General features: G+C 43.3%; 1 protein-coding gene across 2 annotated transcripts in view; it reads right to left on the bottom strand.

Annotated features, from left to right (window-relative positions):
* rhobtb4 (Rho related BTB domain containing 4) overlaps positions 1 to 17,317 on the bottom strand; it is a 193,352-nt gene extending 176,035 nt beyond the window's left edge. The window contains exons 1-2 of one of the 2 annotated variants that reach the window (XM_034170072.1): positions 17,139 to 17,315; positions 16,459 to 16,618 (exon numbers count right to left, since the gene is read on the bottom strand). The gene's annotated coding sequence lies outside the window, so the exon portion shown is untranslated. Of the gene's footprint in view, positions 1 to 16,458; positions 16,619 to 17,138 lie in introns of both variants that reach the window. The other variant, XM_034170073.1, reaches the window with a different exon arrangement.
* Positions 17,318 to 20,908: the final 3,591 nt, after the last annotated feature.

Genomic DNA, 20,908 nt, shown 5'->3' with positions numbered 1-20,908 from the left:
GTGGGCATCTATGGAGGCCGACGTCCGGGACTACGTCCAGGCCTGTACCACGTGTGCCAGGGGCAAGGCCGACCACAAGAGGACTTCGGGACTCCTCCAGCCCCTACCGGTGCCTCACTGCCGCTGGTCCCACATCGGCCTGGACTTTGTCACGGGCCTCCCGCCGTTCCAGGGCAACACCACCATCCTCACGATAGTGGACCGGTTCTCCAAGGCAGCCCACTTTGTGGCCCTCCCGAAGCTCCCTATGGCCCAGGAGACAGCAGACCTCCTGGTCCACCACGTCGTGCATCTGCATGGGATACCAGCGGACATCGTCTCGGATCGTGGTCCTCAGTTCTCCTCCCAGGTTTGGAGGAGCTTCTGCAGGGAACTGGGGGCCACCGTGAGTCTCTCGTCCGGGTATCACCCTCAGACAAATGGACAGGCAGAGCGGGCTAACCAGGAGTTGGAGCAGGCCCTCCGCTGCGTAACCTCCGTGCACAAGTTAGGGGAGGTGATGGTCTAGTGGTTAAGGGTTGGGCTTCGGGCCAGAGGATCCCCGGTTCAAATCCCAGCCTGATTGGAAAATCACTAAGGGCCCTTGGGCAAGGTCCTTAATCCCCTAGTTGCTCCCAGTGTGTAGTGGGCGCCTTGCATGGCAGCCTGTCATCGGGGTGAATGTGAGGCATTTGATGTGTAAAGCGCTTTGAGCATCTGATGCAGATGGAAAAGCGCTATATTAATGCAGTCCATTTAAAAGTAACTTAAAGGATCAAGGATTCTTTATTGTCATTGTAACCATGTAAAACATGAAAGAATGAAATTTAGTACTCAGGTCTAGGTGATCATAATTAATAATTAGTATAAATGGAACATGACTGTAATATAAAAAGAAATTCCTCCTAAAAGTGTGAGAGGAGTTGATTTCAGAATGCTGGCACCCACTCATGAAACTGATGGAGTCTAGATTTGTTAATCAAATGTCATAACTCTGGGAAAATGAGCCCAACTGGAACAATGTGAAAATATGTGTATTAGGAACCTACAACAAGGACTTGTACCACGTTTCACAAAATTCCTCCTAAAAGTGTGAGAAGAGTTGATTTCAGAATGCTTAAAGCCTTTTTTTTAAGAATAAGATAAGAGTAAGAATAAAATTTAAAAATATTTTAAATAAAGTAAATAAATAAATTTAAAATATTAATAAAAACATATTAGGTACAAGAATAAGAATAAAATAACTTGTTTTTATGTATGGACCACAATTTGCATTATCTATGTACTTTGTAATGTATATACCCTTCTATGTGCATTGAACAGTACTGCAACTCTCTCTCTCTCTCTCTCTCTCATATTTGTAATTTACAGATATACTACTTGCTCTCTAAGCAGCAGATGACAGGCTTAGATGTGGTTACTTCCATTTCCTCTTTTCCTCTCTCCCTTTCACACACGTGCACACCAGAGAGTGCGCTCTCACAGACTGCTTTATTTGCTGCGTTCACGGTCTCACAGCAGAATTTCTGTCATCTGCAGGTGCAGGATGTAGATGACAACGTGAGGCGGGGTCATTTTTATAACAACACAATCATTTACTATACTGAAAGATTCACCATGTTGCACAGCATTGTTAAAACAGATTGCATGCTCTGCGCTCCTTAATAAATTGTCTGAAAGAACCACAATCAACCTCTCACAAACCTCTCTGGACCCAGTCACATTGGTGAAATATAAATTAGAGCACATTTCCAGGTTGGCAGTATTGGTTTTGGCTTCTTTTTGTTTTTTAAGCATTAAAACCTACAAAACGTACAAAAAGTTCGCTCCCATTCCTAACAATAAGTCGTAAACAATGCATCGTCGAGAATCACCAGGTATTTTTTTCTTTGTTAACTAATAATAAATAATGACAGTCAAACGGGATTATGCTACATTCACGTGCAAGATCCCAAGACTGAACCATCTGTTGGAGGAGTAATGTGGCCTTCATAACGGCTTATTTCAGAGTCATTATTGTTTCACTTTTTTGATAACGAACAATACAATTCATTTTTTAGCATTTCTCCATGTAATGTGGAGTTGCACCAGGAAGGGCATCCACTGTAAAACTTGTGCCAAATCAACATGGAGATCCACAACATGTATCTGCTGTGGTGACCCCGAGCGAAAACAAGAGAACAGCCAAAGGGATTTGCTATCAGGTTTTATATTTGTTACCAATATGAAGTCCTGAAATGCGGTGTTATGTCCGCCAAGGACGTAATGAAACCATTTGTCTGTCTGGGGCATGGAAGACTCCACTGAATTTTGGAGGTGATCCAGATCCAGATTCTGGCTCAGGATTTTTCTTTATAGGCTTTGAAGGATTACATCAAAACTACTTCACGGATTCTCACCAAATTTTCCCCATAGATAGATATTAGGCCATGGAAGACTCCATTCAATGTTGGAGTGGATCGGGATCAAGATCCCGATTCTGGATCATTTCTTAAATTTTTACCATTCCGAGGCTCATCTCAAATCTGCTTGATGGATCTTGACAAAATTTAAATCAGTCATGAAATGGCATGAATGAGAAGCAGTATGCTCATCTCATTCATGTCCACATCTGCTGGCGCGTCTCTAGCCGGCCCGTGCGCGTGTCCTGTTGACACTCATGTCTTGTGGACGGTGCACAGGACACAGCGTCATGTGGAACAGAACTCACGTGGGTGACGTGACAGTCAGATCGCCTGCTGTGTCTTATGATCTGATGGTCCGTTTCAACCTGGGGGCAGCCTGTCCATGTGTGCACCGTGCGCACACGCGCTCACTTGCTGCAGCCCACCGCCACAGTGATATATGTTTTTATTTATGTCCACTTGATGACAGCAAACACACACACACGCACATCACAGTGGTCAGTTGTTAGTCCATGTCTGTCCAAACACAGTACTGTCTAGCTGGGATGTCCAGAATGACAGATCTCCACAGCCGCTTCTGTCAGTGGCCACACCTCCTGTCAGTTCAGCGCACACACCAAAGCCACACTCGTGGGGCACTTAGACAAATTTCACTGTGAGTACGACAGTGATTGTCTGCAGTCTGTTGTCGTACCAAGAGTGCGATTGGCCACACATTTTCTAAGTGCCATGCCAGCGGTGTTAGATGTTCATGCATGTCAGTTGGAATTTGGCCGACACCTGCCGCAAGAGGGTTCAATGGGCTCTCTCAGCGCATACTCTGTCCTTCAGCCACTGGTGTGCACAAATACTTGTAGCAACAGGTGTACGAGGAGTTGGAAGCAGCTATGAAATTACACGGTTCGCATACGATTGCTGCTTCACGCGTGAAGGGGCCCTAAACAATGTCCGATTACAATAAAATTTGGCACAGATCTTTTATTTTATTATTGGAATGAGAACAACATGTGGCCCAAAAGATTTTGTAACATTTTGCATTTTGAACAGGTCTAACTTGTAATTAAGCAGCCTAATTAACGTCATCATACCTGTGTGAACATCTGTAAAACTCTAATCAAGCACTGCCAGTTACTGCTGTTGAAATTATTCAGTAAATTACCACCATAAGTAGCCCATTTCTATATCATCATATTTGTGTCAGTGTAATACACACAATTTCTGAATAGCAAGCATTTCAGAGTAATGGCTCTTTAGGGGAAAAAAATGGATTCCCAAAGACTTACTGTGTTTACAAAACAAATGACTTCCGACTGATTAATGTGTGACTATATGTGTGACGGAGGCCAGCAGGAGTCGCTGTGCAGTAGTAGTAAATAGACCTCACTCCTTCGACAGCTAAAGGATACTCTGGCCACTCAGGCTGGAGCCCGCACTTTTAGCCGACTGGTCAGAGCATCCGCCTCCCATGCCGGAGATCGTGTGTTCACATCCGGAGGGGAGGGAATTGGAAGAGCCACAACAGAAAAACAAAGCAGAGGAAAAAGAGTAAAGCTGCTGCAACATGTGCACTCAACAATCCTCACTCACTCATCTTCAACCTCTTACTCCAATTAAGGGTCACGCTGGAGCAGCAGTCATAAGGTGAGGAGGGGTTGTTACAGAGCCATTATGATCATGACAATGTGTCCACATACATACACAAAGATGCAACCATGAAGTCATAAATGCCCTGCATATGATGTACATAATGGTCAGACATAAAAGGCTCCATCTTGAGGTTCTATAGTGCAGATGCTCTTAAGTACATGTCTCAGATCCATTTGGCGTGTGTCTGAGCACACACTGCTTTATAAATAATACATATTCTGAGTGCATAGGTGGGTGCTGGGTGCAAACTTTTACTTACATTTACATCCTATATACATTTGTCCTGAGGCTTGTTGATGCTGGTGTTCATGGCTGGATTCTGTAGTGTGAAGCAGATGAGCGTTTACAACTCCCCTGGATGGGACACCAGTCCAACACAGGTTCCTTCCACAGCAAAGGTCGGTACCTATTTACAGCTGGGTGGACTGGGACAAGGCAGATGAACAGTCTTGTCCAAGGACAGTTATATGACCCAAATTCAGACCCTTTTCTGTCTGTCTTCTTATACTCTGTCCGTCGACTTCAGCCCACCTTCTTTATCTTCCCCTGTAGTTCTAACATGTACCAGTTTATATAGTGTTTTACAGAGATGCCTCGCATTTATCCATACCAGGGGTGGGCAACTTGTTCCAGAAAGGGCCAAGAGGGTCCAGGTTTTCTTTGCAGCCACTGATTCCACCAGGTGATTTCACTGATTAACTGATTCCATCTGCTCAAAGTGATATTAATCAGTGAAATCACCTGGTGGAGTCAGTGGCTACAAAGAAAACCTGCATCCTCTTGGCCCTTTCTGGAACAAGTTGCCCACCCCTGATTCATACCAATGTCAGGGTGCTGCCATGCAATGTGCTCAATTGCACCCGAGGAGCAACATGGAGGTGGAGGATCTTGCCCAAAGGCCCTTAGTGAGTTTCCATTCTCACAGGGTTTCAAACCAGGGAAACAAAGCTCTGCAGTCATGAAATTATACCACTCGTCAGCCATACCTTCAAGCTGATCTCATGCATCCAAGCTGCAGGTGTTTGGTGAGGATATTTTAATCTGCATTTTATCAGATGATGATTTCTATTTTACCAATGACAGTTTGGGCTTAGTGTAACATACAACAGAACTCTGTCTGTAAAGTCTAAAATCAACCTAGTTTTTTTTTATTCTATAGGGAGAGTCTACAGTCCTCAGCAGCAAATCAATAATCAGACGATCTCAAGCTAAAGAGACAATCTGTATACAGGCTTTGATATTTATTCCTCAATACTGAAATGAGAACACGTGCTTCTGGGGAGCAGTGGCACACCAAGCAGGGGTGTACACACTGTAAATGGAAGAACTGGTCATGTTCAGCATGGTTTGTATGGTGACCAGTGTTGCCACAGTTACTTTGAAAAAGTAATCCAATTACTGATTACTCCTTGAAAAAGTAACTTAGTTACTTTACTGATTACTCAATTGGAAAAGTAACTAAGTTAGATTACTAGTTACTTTTTTAGTTACTTTTCCCAGCTGCCGACAGCAACCCTCTGCCACCTCAACATGACAATGATACTTGTTTTGCCAAAACTCACTTTATAGTCACCCTTTCTTGACTTCAATGAAAATAAATACTTGTTTTATAAAAAGTAAAATAAAGACCTCTTTCTTGAACTCATATTTAACTGCTGACAGCACTGTAACAGTAAAACTTGCAATTTCTAACCTACATTGTTTATAAATGTAACTATTAAATTCTTTCTAACATTTTTCCACCATTTAAATTCTCTCTAAACATTTTACTTGTCGAAATTATTATTATTTTAAGTAGTATTAGTAGCTGTAGTAAAAAAAACGGCTTCAAAACTGGACCTTTAATCTAGGGGTGTTGTGGGGGGGGGGGGGCACATCCTTGCCCCACGCCTCCATTCCATCTGGATTCGCCCCTGCTTTGGCGTTTGAGCACAAAGAATGGATAACATTTATTTATGCAGGAAAAATGACCAGATTTACAGGTAAGAAAGTTTTACTGCGTTTTCACATCATGTGGTCCTCAGAAAGAGGTGCATTTGAGTGGAAAATAGTGTTAGTTGTGGACGCGTCGCGGAGGATCAGCTGTTTTTAGCAGCAGATACGGAGCGGCTCTGAGGAAAAAAAAAGCATAAAAATGTCTTTGTAAAGCTCAGTGCACGTGTGGTGTTGTCACCGTGCTTTAAGAGGTGAGGACGAGTCGTAGCTGCTGCAAAAAACCACGGATGAAAAGCTCACAGCTCGCTTAAAGTGGGCAGTTCAGTCGAACCCCAACCTCCTGCCCACGGACCAAGTTTAATGCTGCTATCGACCCACAATGCAAAAATAATAGTAACGCACAGTGACTTGGAGAAGTAACTTTAATCTGATTACTGATTTAGAAAGATTAACGTGTTAGATTACTCATTACTAAAAAAAAGTGGTCAGATTAGAGTAACGCTACTGATGGTGACCAATAGAAAGCCTTTGAACAGTCCATCAGACAGGTTTTCTACAGGTCTGTCACACAAAAAGCCTCTATGATATTCAGTTTAAGACAGCCCAAACTCTCGAGGACAAACAGAACAGCCCGCCCTGATAGACAGGATCATTTTACATGAGCACGCTGATGAGAAATTTTGCCATTTTGCACATTATTGTAGTTTCTTTTCGTTTTTTTTCTTCATTTTTGCGGGCATCTTACATAGAAAAATTACAAATGTGGCTTGTGTGCTGATTCTACCAAGCAAAACTGATATAGGTTACAGATTTCTATTCAGCACACCTTCATCCTTTTTGACATAAAAAAGCAGAGATTATTTAGGATTCAACTCTCGTGGACAGACAGCCTGATCAATGATGTAAGCATGGTGACTCAGTGGTTGCACTCTTGCCTCACAGCGAGAAGGCCTGGGATTTGGTTCTACCCATGTCCACTTCTTTCTTTGTAGAGTCTGCATGTTCTCCCCATGTCTACGTGGATTTTCTCTCTGCCCTCTGGTTTCTGCCCACCATTAAAAACAGGGACATTAGGGTCTGCTCCTTTCTCTGCCCTTGATCTAGGCAGCGTCTCTACATCTAGAGCTGGGCACAAGACTGTGGTTGCCCACTTCTCGTAGTGGCTGGATTGTGTTGAACTGTAATTAGGATGGGATAAATACAGAGGACAAATTCTGTTGTATGTACAATGATAATAAGGCCTTTTTTCTTCTTCTACAACCGACTTAGGAAAACCACTTACAGTGCATATGCCCCTGTCCAGCCCTGGTGCAATTATACAGTGAAATCAACTACACCAAGAGCAATATTTTATATGCTGCCACCATCATGCTTCACTGTAGTGATGGTGCCTGGTTTCCTCCAAACATGGCATTCACACCAGTGAGTTCAAGCTTTGTCTCATCAGGCCAAAGAATTTTTTTTTTCATGGCAGTAATTCGTCGGCAGTAATGACACCCGGTTACGCCAATCGGAGGTCACTAAAATTAACATTAAATCGGTGTGTAACTTTGCAAAAACAATGTCGGACTCTGTAGTTTTCTCTGGGCCCCTCCCCAATCAGACCGGGAGTGACATGTTTAGCCGCATGTTCTCCTTGAATTGCTGGCTGTCTGAGTGGTGTCCAAAAAATGAGGTGGGCTTCATAGATAATTGGCAAAGCTTCTGGGGAAAACCTGGTCTTGTTAGGAGAGACGGCATCCATCCCACTTTGGATGGAGCAGCTCTCATTTCTAGAAATCTGGCCAATTTTCTTAAATCCTCCAAACCGTGACTATCCAGGGTTGGGACCAGGAAGCAGAGTTGTAGTCTTACATACCTCTCTGCAGCTTCTCTCCCCCTGCCATCCCCTCATTACCCCATCCCCGTAGAGACGGTGCCTGCTCCCAGACTACCAATAACCAGCAAAAATCTATTTAAGCATAAAAATTCAAAAAGAAAAAATAATATAGCACCTTCAACTGCACCACAGATTAAAACAGTTAAATGTGGTCTATTAAACATTAGGTCTCTCTCTTCTAAGTCCCTGTTGGTAAATGATATAATAATTGATCAACATATTGATTTATTCTGCCTAACAGAAACCTGGTTACAGCAGGATGAATATGTTAGTTTAAATGAGTCAACACCCCCGAGTCACACTAACTGTCAGAATGCTCGTAGCACGGGCCGGGGTGGAGGATTAGCAGCAATCTTCCATTCCAGCTTATTAATTAATCCAAAACCCAGACAGAGCTTTAATTCATTTGAAAGCTTGTCTCTTAGTCTTGTCCATCCAAATTGGAAGTCCCAAAAACCAGTTTTATTTGTTATTATCTATCGTCCACCTGGTCGTTACTGTGAGTTTCTCTGTGAATTTTCAGACCTTTTGTCTGACTTAGTGCTTAGCTCAGATAAGATAATTATAGTGGGCGATTTTAACATCCACACAGATGCTGAGAATGACAGCCTCAACACTGCATTTAATCTATTATTAGACTCTATTGGCTTTGCTCAAAAAGTAAATGAGTCCACCCACCACTTTAATCATATCTTAGATCTTGTTCTGACTTATGGTATGGAAATAGAAGACTTAACAGTATTCCCTGAAAACTCCCTTCTGTCTGATCATTTCTTAATAACATTTACATTTACTCTGATGGACTACCCAGCAGTGGGGAATAAGTTTCATTACACTAGAAGTCTTTCAGAAAGCGCTGTAACTAGGTTTAAGGATATGATTCCTTCTTTATGTTCTCTAATGCCATATACCAACACAGTGCAGAGTAGCTACCTAAACTCTGTAAGGGAGATAGAGTATCTCGTCAATAGTTTTACATCCTCATTGAAGACAACTTTGGATGCTGTAGCTCCTCTGAAAAAGAGAGCTTTAAATCAGAAGTGTCTGACTCCGTGGTATAACTCACAAACTCGTAGCTTAAAGCAGATAACCCGTAAGTTGGAGAGGAAATGGCGTCTCACTAATTTAGAAGATCTTCACTTAGCCTGGAAAAAGAGTCTGTTGCTCTATAAAAAAGCCCTCCATAAAGCTAGGACATCTTTCTACTCATCACTAATTGAAGAAAATAAGAACAACCCCAGGTTTCTTTTCAGCACTGTAGCCAGGCTGACAAAGAGTCAGAGCTCTATTGAGCTGAGTATTCCATTAACTTTAACTAGTAATGACTTCATGACTTTCTTTGCTAACAAAATTTTAACTATTAGAGAAAAAATTACTCATAACCATCCCAAAGACGTATCGTTATCTTTGGCTGCTTTCAGTGATGCCGGTATTTGGTTAGACTCTTTCTCTCCGATTGTTCTGTCTGAGTTATTCTCATTAGTTACTTCATCCAAACCATCAACATGTTTATTAGACCCCATTCCTACCAGGCTGCTCAAGGAAGCCCTACCATTATTTAATGCTTCGATCTTAAATATGATCAATCTATCTTTGTTAGTTGGCTATGTACCACAGGCTTTTAAGGTGGCAGTAATTAAACCATTACTTAAAAAGCCATCACTTGACCCAGCTATCTTAGCTAATTATAGGCCAATCTCCAACCTTCCTTTTCTCTCAAAAATTCTTGAAAGGGTAGTTGTAAAACAGCTAACTGATCATCTGCAGAGGAATGGTCTATTTGAAGAGTTTCAGTCAGGTTTTAGAATTCATCATAGTACAGAAACAGCATTAGTGAAGGTTACAAATGATCTTCTTATGGCCTCGGACAGTGGACTCATCTCTGTGCTTGTTCTGTTAGACCTCAGTGCTGCTTTTGATACTGTTGACCATAAAATTTTATTACAGAGATTAGAGCATGCCATAGGTATTAAAGGCACTGCGCTGCGGTGGTTTGAATCATATTTGTCTAATAGATTACAATTTGTTCATGTAAATGGGGAATCTTCTTCACAGACTAAAGTTAATTATGGAGTTCCACAAGGTTCTGTGCTAGGACCAATTTTATTTACTTTATACATGCTTCCCTTAGGCAGTATTATTAGACGGTATTGCTTAAATTTTCATTGTTACGCAGATGATACCCAGCTTTATCTATCCATGAAGCCAGAGGACACACACCAATTAGCTAAACTGCAGGATTGTCTTACAGACATAAAGACATGGATGACCTCTAATTTCCTGCTTTTAAACTCAGATAAAACTGAAGTTATTGTACTTGGCCCCACAAATCTTAGAAACATGGTGTCTAACCAGATCCTTACTCTGGATGGCATTACCCTGACCTCTAGTAATACTGTGAGAAATCTTGGAGTCATTTTTGATCAGGATATGTCATTCAAAGCGCATATTAAACAAATATGTAGGACTGCTTTTTTGCATTTACGCAATATCTCTAAAATCAGAAAGGTCTTGTCTCAGAGTGATGCTGAAAAACTAATTCATGCATTTATTTCCTCTAGGCTGGACTATTGTAATTCATTATTATCAGGTTGTCCTAAAAGTTCCCTAAAAAGCCTTCAGTTAATTCAAAATGCTGCAGCTAGAGTACTGACGGGGACTAGAAGGAGAGAGCATATCTCACCCATATTGGCCTCTCTTCATTGGCTTCCTGTTAATTCTAGAATAGAATTTAAAATTCTTCTTCTTACTTATAAGGTTTTGAATAATCAGGTCCCATCTTATCTTAGGGACCTCATAGTACCATATCACCCCAATAGAGCGCTTCGCTCTCAGACTGCAGGGTTACTTGTGGTTCCTGGGGTTTGTAAGAGTAGAATGGGAGGCAGAGCCTTCAGCTTTCAGGCTCCTCTCCTGTGGAACCAGCTCCCAATTCAGATCAGGGAGACAGACACCCTCTCTACTTTTAAGATTAGGCTTAAAACTTTCCTTTTTGCTAAAGCTTATAGTTAGGGCTGGATCAGGTGACCCTGAACCATCCCTTAGTTATGCTGCTATAGACGTAGACTGCTGGGGGGTTCCCATGATGCACTGTTTCTTTCTCTTTTTGCTCTGTATGCACCACTCTGCATTTAATCATTAGTGATCGATCTCTGCTCCCCTCCACAGCATGTCTTTTTCTTGGTTCTCTCCCTCAGCCCCAACCAGTCCCAGCAGAAGACTGCCCCTCCCTGAGCCTGGTTCTGCTGGAGGTTTCTTCCTGTTAAAAGGGAGTTTTTCCTTCCCACTGTAGCCAAGTGCTTGCTCACAGGGGGTCGTTTTGACCGTTGGGGTTTTACATAATTATTGTATGGCCTTGCCTTACAATATAAAGCGCCTTGGGGCAACTGTTTGTTGTGATTTGGCGCTATATAAAAAAATTGATTGATTGATGGTCTAAGAGTCTTTCAGGTGCCTTTTGGCAAACTTCAGGTGGGCTGCCATGTGCCTTTTACTCAGAAGTGGCTACCGTCAGGCCACTCTACCATACAGGCCTGATTGGTGGATGCTGCAGAGACGGTTGTTCTTCTGGAAGGTTCTCCTCTTTCCACAAAGGAATGCTAGAGCTCTGAGAGAGTGACCATCGGGTTCTTGGTCACCTCCCTGACTATGGCCCTTCTCCCCCGATCGCTCAGTTTAGATGGGCGGCCAACTCTGGGAAGAGCCCTGGTGGATATGAACTTCTTTCATTTATGGATGATGGAGGCCACTGTGCTCACTGGGACCTTTAATGCAGCAGAAATGTTTCTGTCCCCTTCCCCAGATTTGTGCCTCAAGAAAATCCTGTCTCGGAGTTCTATGGACAATTCTTTTGACTTCATGTTTGGTTTGTGCTCTGACATGCACTGTCAACTGTGGAACCTTATATGTAGACAAGTGTGTGTCTTTCCAAATCATGTCCAATCAACTGAATTTTCCCCCAGGTGGACTCCAATTAAGCTGTAGAAACATCTCAAGGATGATCAGTGGAAACAGGATGCACCTGAGCTCAATTTTGAGCTTCACGGCAAAGGCTGTGAATACTTATGTATGTATGATTTCTTAATTATTTATTTATTTATCATTATGGGGTATTGTTTGAAGAAATTTAAGGAAAAAAATGAATGTCAGTCATTCTGGAATAAGGCTGTAACACAACATAATGTGGAAAAACTGAAGCACTGTGAATACTTTCTGGATGCACCGTATCGTACTGACAAAGACTACTGTTTAGACAGTGGTAACAATAAAATCCAAATGATACTTATCCCCACCATGAAGGCAGTAAACTGCTCCGAAGAGTAGAAAATCACTGTTAAGGGAATAAACCGTAACGAATATTGTTCCTTTGCAGTGTCTTACCCTGTGGAAGCAGATTATATACAACTAATGTGAAAAGGTTAACAAAGGGACAAGAAAAATTTCAGCAAACAGACTTTAATAAACTGTCTCAGTACAATGATCAAAGTTACTCTCCCACCTGGCCAAGTTCAGCCCATTTTCCAAAGCAGTGCCCCAGCTAAACTCATATTTGTGCCAGACGAGGTTGGCATGCTGCTTGGCACAGATTAACAGAAGCCAGGAAAGGTCTGTTAAAGTAGTGCAGGTTTTGGTGACGTTCAAAGTTTTCAGGAGCTCAGCAGGACACTTGGCCATGTCATCTACCTCCCACTCAGCTCCAAGCGGCCCAGGAACCCATCTTGGCATCTAACTTTCATGCCAACTACTGTTGGACCCATATGGGGTTTTCAATGACTGATGTTGATACAGATACAGAGAGCAGAGCGACCGAAGCCCAAAAAGTGAAGCAGATGAATTCCAATCCAGCTGTGGACTGGGGACACCTGTATGTGTGTGTGTGTGTGTGTGTGTGTGTGTGTGTGTGTGTGTGTGTGTGTGTGTGTGTGTGTGTGTGTGTGTGTGTGTGTGTGTGTGTGTGTGTGTGTGTATATCAGTCATCAGTGTATTTTGATCATACTGGCAATGCCAAATTACGAATCCCCTATTTAAAGGCTAATAAATAAAATTATAGTGATACCAAAGTCAATTCTTTTTAAATTTAAATCTTAAAAAACCCAAAGGCCATACACCTTTAACAAAATTTCTGACTTATTGAAAAACTAATTACAAATTAAATAAATAATCATTTAAAATATACAAAAATATAAACAAGATCAGGCAGCACGGTGGTTTAGTGGTTAGCACTGTTGCCTCACAGCAAGAAGGTCATGGGTTTGATTCCCACCTGTGGTCTTTCTGTGTGGAGTTTGCATGCTCTCCCTGTATTTGCGTGGGTTCTCTCCGGGTGCTTCCTCCCAGATTCACATGACTCCCCTATGACTTCTGGGATAGGCTTCAGCCCCCTGTGACCCTTAATTGGAATAAGTGGTTGTGATGATTGAGTGAGTGATAAACTAGATCAAAGCAGCAAATACAGAATAAAAACACTCAATACCATAAGTAGACATAAATAACTTGCTCTTGTACATGCAATCCATGGAACACCACAAATGGATTTTTACTAGTTTTTTAAAGCAGAGTAAAGACTCAACAGCCTAATATGGATGGATATACAGTATAGTTCCATGCCTTACATGCTGTGTATATAAATATTTTCATAGTGGCCTTTTATTGTGGCCAGCCTAAGGCACACCTGTGCAATAATCATGCTGTCTAATCAGCATCTTGATATGCCACACCTGTGAGGTGGGATGGATTATCTTGTCCAAGGAGAAGTGCTCACTAACACAGAATTAGACATATCTGTGAACAATATTTGAGAGAAATAGGTCTTTGGTGTATACAGAAAATGTTTCAGATCTTTGGGTTCAGCTCATGAATCCCATCGGCACGTCTTCCAAAGAGGAGGCAGAGACTGGGGACCCAGAGGCGACTCATCCATTACCCAGGCAGACGTCACCGAGGTGGTTGGAAAGCTCCTCGGTGGCAAGGCTCCTGGGGTGGATGAAGTCCGTCCTGAGTACCTTAAGTCTCTGGATGTTGTGGGACTGTCTTGGCTGACACGCCTCTGCAACATCGCGTGGTGATCGGGGACAGTGCCTCTGGATTGGCAGACCGGGGTGGTGGTACCCTCTGTTTAAGAAGGGGGACCGGAGGGTGTGTTCCAACTATAGGGGGATCACACTCCTCAGCCTCCCCGGTAAGGTCTATTCCAGAGTACTGGAGAGGAGAATTCGACCGATGGTCGAACCTCTGATTCAGGAGGAGCAGTGTGGTTTTCGTCCTGGTCGCAGCACACTGGACCAGCTCTACACGCTCCATCGGGTGCTCGAGGGTTCATGGGAGTTCACCCAACCAGTCCACATGTGTTTTGTGGATCTGGAGAAGGCATTCGACCATGTCCCTCGGGGCACCCTGTGGGGAGTGCTCCGGGAGTACAGGGTCCGGGGTCCTTTGCTAAGGGCTATCCAGTCCCCGTACAACCGCAGCAGGAGCTTGGTTCGCATTGCCGGTAGTAAGTCAAACCTGTTCCCAGTGCACATTGGCCTCCGCCAGGGCTGCCCTTTGTCACCGGTTCTGTTCATTATTTTTATGGACAGAATTTCTAGGTGCAGCCAGGGTGTAGAGGGGGTCTGGTTTGGGAACCACAGAATCTCGTCTCTGCTGTTTGCGGACGATGTGGTTCTGTTGGCTTCGTCAAATCAGGACCTTCAGCGTGCACTGGGGCGGTTTGCAGCCGAGTGTGAGGCGTCCGGGATGAAAATCAGCACCTCCAAATCCGAGGCCATGGTTCTCGACCGGAAAAAGGTGCTTTGCCCTCTTCAGGTCGGTGGAGTGTCCTTGCCTCAAGTGGAGGAGTTTAAGTATCTCTGGGTCTTATTCACGAGTGAGGGACGGATGGAGCGTGAGATCGATAGACAGATCGGTGCAGCGTCTGCAGTGATGCAGTCGCTGTATCGGACCGTCGTGGTGAAGAGAGAGCTGAGTAGGGGGGCAAAGTTCTGGATTTACCGCTCGAGCTACGTTCCGATCCTCACCTATGGTCATGAGATTTGGCTCATGACCGAAAGAATGAGATCGCGGGTACAAGCGGCCGAGATGAGTTTCCTCCGCAGGGTGGCTGGGCACTCCCTTAGAGATAGGGTGAGGAGCTTGGTCACTCGGGAGGAGCTCGGAGTCAAGCCGCTGCTCCTCCACGTCGAAAGGAGTCAGTTGAGGTGGCTCGGGCATCTTTTCCGGATGCCCCCTGGACGCCTCGCTGGAGAGGTGTTCCGGGCACGTCCCATTGGGAGGAGGCCCCGGGGAAGACCCAGGACACGCTGGAAGGATTACATCTCTCAGCTGGCTTGGGAACGCCTTGGGGTTCCCCCGGAGGAGCTGGGGGAGGTGTGTGTGGATCGGGAGGTCTGGGCGGCTTTGCTTGAGCTGCTGCCCCCGTGACCCGACTCCGGATAAAGCGGAAGAAAATGGATGGATGGATGGATGGATGGATGGGTTCAGCTCATGAAAAATGGGAGCAAAAACAAAGGTGTTGCGTTTATATTTTTGTTTGCCGTACGTTCAGTAGTGACCCATACAGTTTCTGATTGTGACCATAGCGATGTCATAAATCACATGGGGCTTCCCTGACTTACATTAAGGATACTGGGAAACACATGGCGACAGCCAATCAGAGTAGAGGTGTCATCACCTGGCTGTTCACTCGAGCAAACTAAACCCAAGGTGGCAGAAAATGCTCCGTAACAGCTTATTTCTGTATGCTGTGAATCTAATATGTTTCTCAAATATTTTGCAAAAGTTAGCGAGAAATAAACACTTCTATATTTAAAAACGCTATTTTTCTAACCAGATAACATCTCTGAAGTGATTTACAAGACATCTTACGGATATTAGCGTACACGCCCTGTCTACGCCCATAATGTGAGGTAATAGGTAATGTCGGTGAATTTCAAAACCTTGTGCATGCGCACACACACTTCCTCCTGCAGATGGCATTAAAAGGAAAATAATATTTTTATTATGGAATTCCCCCGAAAAGACCTGCACTTTTTTTTAACAACCAACATAAATGCTTGGATTTCAGTAGAAACTAAATTTTGTCAGTTTTGTAAAATTTGAAAGGCAGTACAGCTTTAACCAAAGTAATATTTGCAACCAAGCAGGTGACCCACATATAATTTTATGTTCAGGGTTTAACATGATTTGTGTTGCTCCATGAGCGACTATCACCATACTCCCGATCCACGGGTATCCAAACGTTTTATTAAATACTTCTCTACTTCTCACGTGCCTGCAGAATTCGTCTTTTGTACCTTTAGACACTGAAAAAAATCTGGCTTTTTTTTTTTTTTTTACTTTAAAGGGACACGCCCACATTTTTATGAGTCGGGTTTCCAAACTGAAACTTGAAATGCCACTCCAAAATCCAAACAAACGTGCTGCTCAGGTTCAAGTCACGTCGAACGTGAGAATTTATTTCCTTACGTGTAAAAACTGCCAACAGAGCAAACTCAAGTGAACCGTTATGCAACCTCCCAGCAGGAGCAGGCTTCGCCTTTTGTCTCCGGTGTTAAAACCACTGAATTGTTTTGTTTTTTGTTTTTTTTTTTGTGAGGGAAACATTGTCTCTCTTACCTCTGGAAAACATCCACCTCCGGAATCTGCTGAGCTCTTCTCTTCTTTCGTCGACGGCGGCTTGGGGGCTCGCGCGCGCGCTGACTCGCCGCTTTTTGCCTCCTTTTTTTTTTTTTTTTGGACGAGTTTCTCCTCCGTCTGTCGCTTCTTTCCACCAAAACTGCAAAAAAGGCACAAGCAGGACACACGATCAGAGCACTCCAGCGGACGACGTGGAAATCACAACTCACGTGTCCCGACACTCCGTCTGCACGGACGCACGTTCGTTTCTGAGCGCGCGCGCGCGTGCCACCGCAGGCAGCGAGAAGAAAAAACGCCGCGGTCGCGAGACGCCCGCGTGCAGCCCGCCGCATGTTGCGCCTGGTTTTTATTTTATTTTGGGGGGGGGGGTTATTTATTGCGTTTCCGTCTTTGTGTTTGAGGTGTGTCTGTCTGTCTGTGTGTCTGCGCTGCTGTTGTCTTGTGGTCCTGATGCGAGGGTTCTTTCCCCTTTTGTGTTTCTGTCACACGTCCAAGGAGGTGGAGACTTTCTTTTGTTTGTTTTCACGCGCTACTCGTCGAGGCTGCTTGACTTTTTCTTAATTTGTTTGTTTATTTAATTACACACTTTTATCAAATCATTTCGCTCCGCGTGTTCTTTAAATATCGACCTGTAAGTTCCCCTTTGTCTCTGTTCTCACCTAATTATGGACAGAAGACAGAAGTTTGGTCGTAGCAGCTGTCTCTTGCTCCTTCTCCGCTCTCCTCCCCTCTCCTTCTGTCGGTCTCTCCCTCTCTTTCTCTCTCTCTCTCACACACACACACACACCCAGGCTGTGGAGAGATCCAGTTATGTTTCAGCCTTCACCATGTGACAACAGCCTCACCAGTGCCACACCCATCCATTCATAAAGAGCAGCGTGCCAACCTCCACATCTCACAATGCGCAAGAGGATGGAAAGAAAGGGAGGGAGTCAGTGGCGGATCTAGAAATGTGTGTGTGTGGGGGGGGGGGGGGGAGAGGGGGTTGAACAAATGAACTTGGCCCCCACTTAGAAATCATGGAGGGGTCTGAAATTTTCATCTTAGGTGCATGTCCACTGTGAGAGACATAATCTAAAAAAAAAAAAAAAAAAAAAATCCAGTAATCAATGTATGATTTTTTAAATAATTTATTTGTATATTACTGCTGTAAATACGTATTTGAACACCTGTGAAAATCAATGTTAATATTTGGTACAGTAGCCTTTGTTTGCAATTACAGAGGTCAAACATTTCATGTAGTTTTTCACCAGGTTTTCACACACTGCAGCAGGGATTTTGGTCCACTCCTCCATACAGATCTTCTCCAAATCTTTCAGGTTTGGAGTTTCAGCTCCCTCCAAAGATTTTCTATTGAGTTCAGGTCTGGAGACTGGCCAGGCCACTCCAGGACCTTGAAATGCTTCTTATGAAGCCCCTCCTTAGTTGCCGTGGCTGTGTGTTTGGGGTCACTGTCATGCTGGAAGACCCAGCCATGACCCATCTTCAATGCTCTTACTGAGGGAAGGAAGTTGTTTGCCAAAATCTTGCAATACATGACCCCATCCATCCTCCCTTCAATACGGTGCAGTCACCCTGTCCCCTTTGCAGAAGAGCACCCCAGAGTATGATGTTTCCACCCCCATGCTTCACAGTTGGGATGGTTTTCTTGGAGTTGTTCTCATCCTCTAAACATGGTAAGTGGAGTTGGTTTCTTCTCCCATGCCTCCTCTGGATCATCCAGATGGTCACTGGTGAACTTCAAACGGGCCTGGACATGTGCTGGCTTGAGCAGGGGGACCTTGCTGCCCTGCAGGATTTTAAAGCACGACACCATCATGTGTTACTAATGTAATCTTTGTGACTGTGGTCCCAGCTCTCTTCAGGTCATTGACCAGGTCCTCCTGTGTAGTTCTGAGCTTTCTCAGAATCATCCTTACCCCACAAAGTGAGATCTTGCATGGAATCCCAGACCGAGGGAGATTGACAGTCATCTTGTGTTTCTTCCACTTTCTAATAAATAATCATAATAGTTGTTGTCTTCTACCAAGCTGCTTGCCTGTTGTCCTGTAGTCCATCCCAGCCTTGTGCAGGTCTACAGTTTTGTCCCTGGTGTCCTTAGACAGCTCTTTGGTCTTGGCTATGGTGGACAGGTTGGAATGTGATTGATTGAGTGTGTGAACAGGTGTCTTTTATACAGGTAACAAGTTCAAACAGGTGCAATTAATACAGGCAAAGAGTGCAGAATAAGAGGACCTCTTAAAGAAAAATTAACAGGTCTGTGTGAGCCAGAATTCTTGCTGGTTGGTAGGTGTTCAAATACTTATTTGCAGCAGTAACATACAAATAAATTATTAAAAAATCATACATTGTGATTACTGGATTTTTTTATTTTTTTTTAGATTATGTCTCTCACAGTGGACATGCACCTAAGATGAAAATTTCAGAGCCCTTCATGATTTCTAAGTGGGAGAACTTGCAAAATCGCAGGGTGTTCAAATACTTATTTTCCTCACTGTGTATATATATATATATATATAGACCTACAACATGCTCTCATGGCAGTTAGTGTCTCTGTGCATCGTTCAACCATACAGCACACTTTGCACAAATAGATGCTGTAATGCAGAGGAAGCCCTTTCTGCGTACACGCCACAAGTAGAGTCACTTGAGGTATGGTAAAGCACATTTGGACAATCCAGCTTCATTTTGGAATAAGGTGCTGTGGACTGATGAAACTAAAATTGAGTTATTTGGACCTAACAAGTACGCATGTGTGACACACAGAAATGTGTGATCACATTTTTGGATTGTTTCTTTGAAAATCGTGAAAGGGAGTAAGGTTTTGTGAGAAATTTGGTTTTAGTGTAGTTCCACATTGTGCCAGCAGGGGGACAGCCTCCTGGTGAGATGGCTCAGTGTGTTCAAAAGCCCCCGTCTTCAGAACGGCAGAAGTGAGGGAAGGAGACACACTTTCTCTGCTTGTCTCATTATTTTCCTGTTATTTACAGGTTAGTATATCTCACTAAGCACACCTTTTGTAGTTAAATTAAAGCAGCATCCTAACGTGCTATACCAGGAAGTGTATTTTGTTTGTTTAAGAGTCCGTGAAATACTTTTGGTTGTGATGCTAATTAGCGTTAGCTTAGCTCATGTGAGTATTGGAAGCCACTAAAAGTCCACCGTAGCTGGTTCTTAAACTCCCTTTATCTATTGGTTAACTGTAAAAGGCTCCTGTACATCCCTTACAACAGTCATAAGTCGTGAGAAGCTGTTATTCACATGTTGTGTGTTTATACCGGTTAAAAAAGTAGAACGCTAACTTTGCTAGCGTAGCCGTTTTTCCATTGGTTTCCTCTTTAATTAAGCTAACATAATGCTAAGCGAGGATTAGCATCCTCTTTGCCACGTTAACTGGAAGTCTATAAAGTGCTTACATGCAGCAAATAAGAGCATTTAAGTTTGCCCAGAAATGCATATGTTTTATTGAGCCTGTGTCATGGGAAAAGAAGACAGGACTGTTTTATTTATAGTTTTGGACCGCATTGGTATGCATTTTCATTTGTTTTCAAATTAATTTGCATATGTTTTGGCAAGTGGATAATTTTGTATTTTTTTAAGGCAAACGTTAAAACAGTGAACACGTAGCTGGAATACAGTTTATTGTATAAAGAAAATACATTTGTATAAAAAAATAAAGAACGGCAGAAGCGAGGGAAGGAGACACACTTTCTCTGCTTGTCATTATTTTCCTGTTATTTACAGGACAATTAATCTGGCAACAGTCCTCTCATACGGGGCCTGTTACACATGGCAGAAAAAGAACACAGCATTCCAAGAAAAACACTTGCTACCTACAGTAAAATTTGGAGGTGGTTCCATCATGCTGTGTGGCTGTGTGGCCAGTGCAGGTACTGGGAATCTAGTTAAAGCTGAGGGTCACATGGATTCCAGTCAATATCAGCAGATTGTTGAGAACAATGTTCATGAATCAGTGACAAAGTTGAAGTCGCACCGGGGCTGGATCTTTCAACAACGACCCTAAACACTGCTCAAAATCTACTAAGGCATTCATGCAGAGGAACAAGTACAACATTCTGGAATGGCCATCTCAGTCCCCAGACCTGAATATTAGTGAAAATCTGTGGTGTGATTTTAAGTGGGCTGTTGATGCTCGGAAACCAACAAACCTGAGATGTTTTGTAAAGAAGAATGGTCCAAAATACCTTCAACCAGAATCCAGACGCTCATTGGAAGCTATAGGAAGCATTCAGAGGCTGTTATTTCTGCAAAAGGAGGATCTACTAAATATTGATGTATTTCTTCTGTTGGGGTGCCCAAATTTATGCAGCTGCCTAATTTTGTTTAAAGAATTATTGCACACTTTCTGTAAATCCTATAAACTTCATTTCACTTCTCAAATATCACTGTGCTTGTCTGCTATATAATA

Source organism: Thalassophryne amazonica, chromosome 5 (genome assembly GCF_902500255.1).
Source record: "Thalassophryne amazonica chromosome 5, fThaAma1.1, whole genome shotgun sequence".
NCBI classification, from domain to species: Eukaryota; Metazoa; Chordata; class Actinopteri; order Batrachoidiformes; family Batrachoididae; genus Thalassophryne; species Thalassophryne amazonica.
This window is presented reverse-complemented; position numbering and strand designations above follow the sequence as displayed.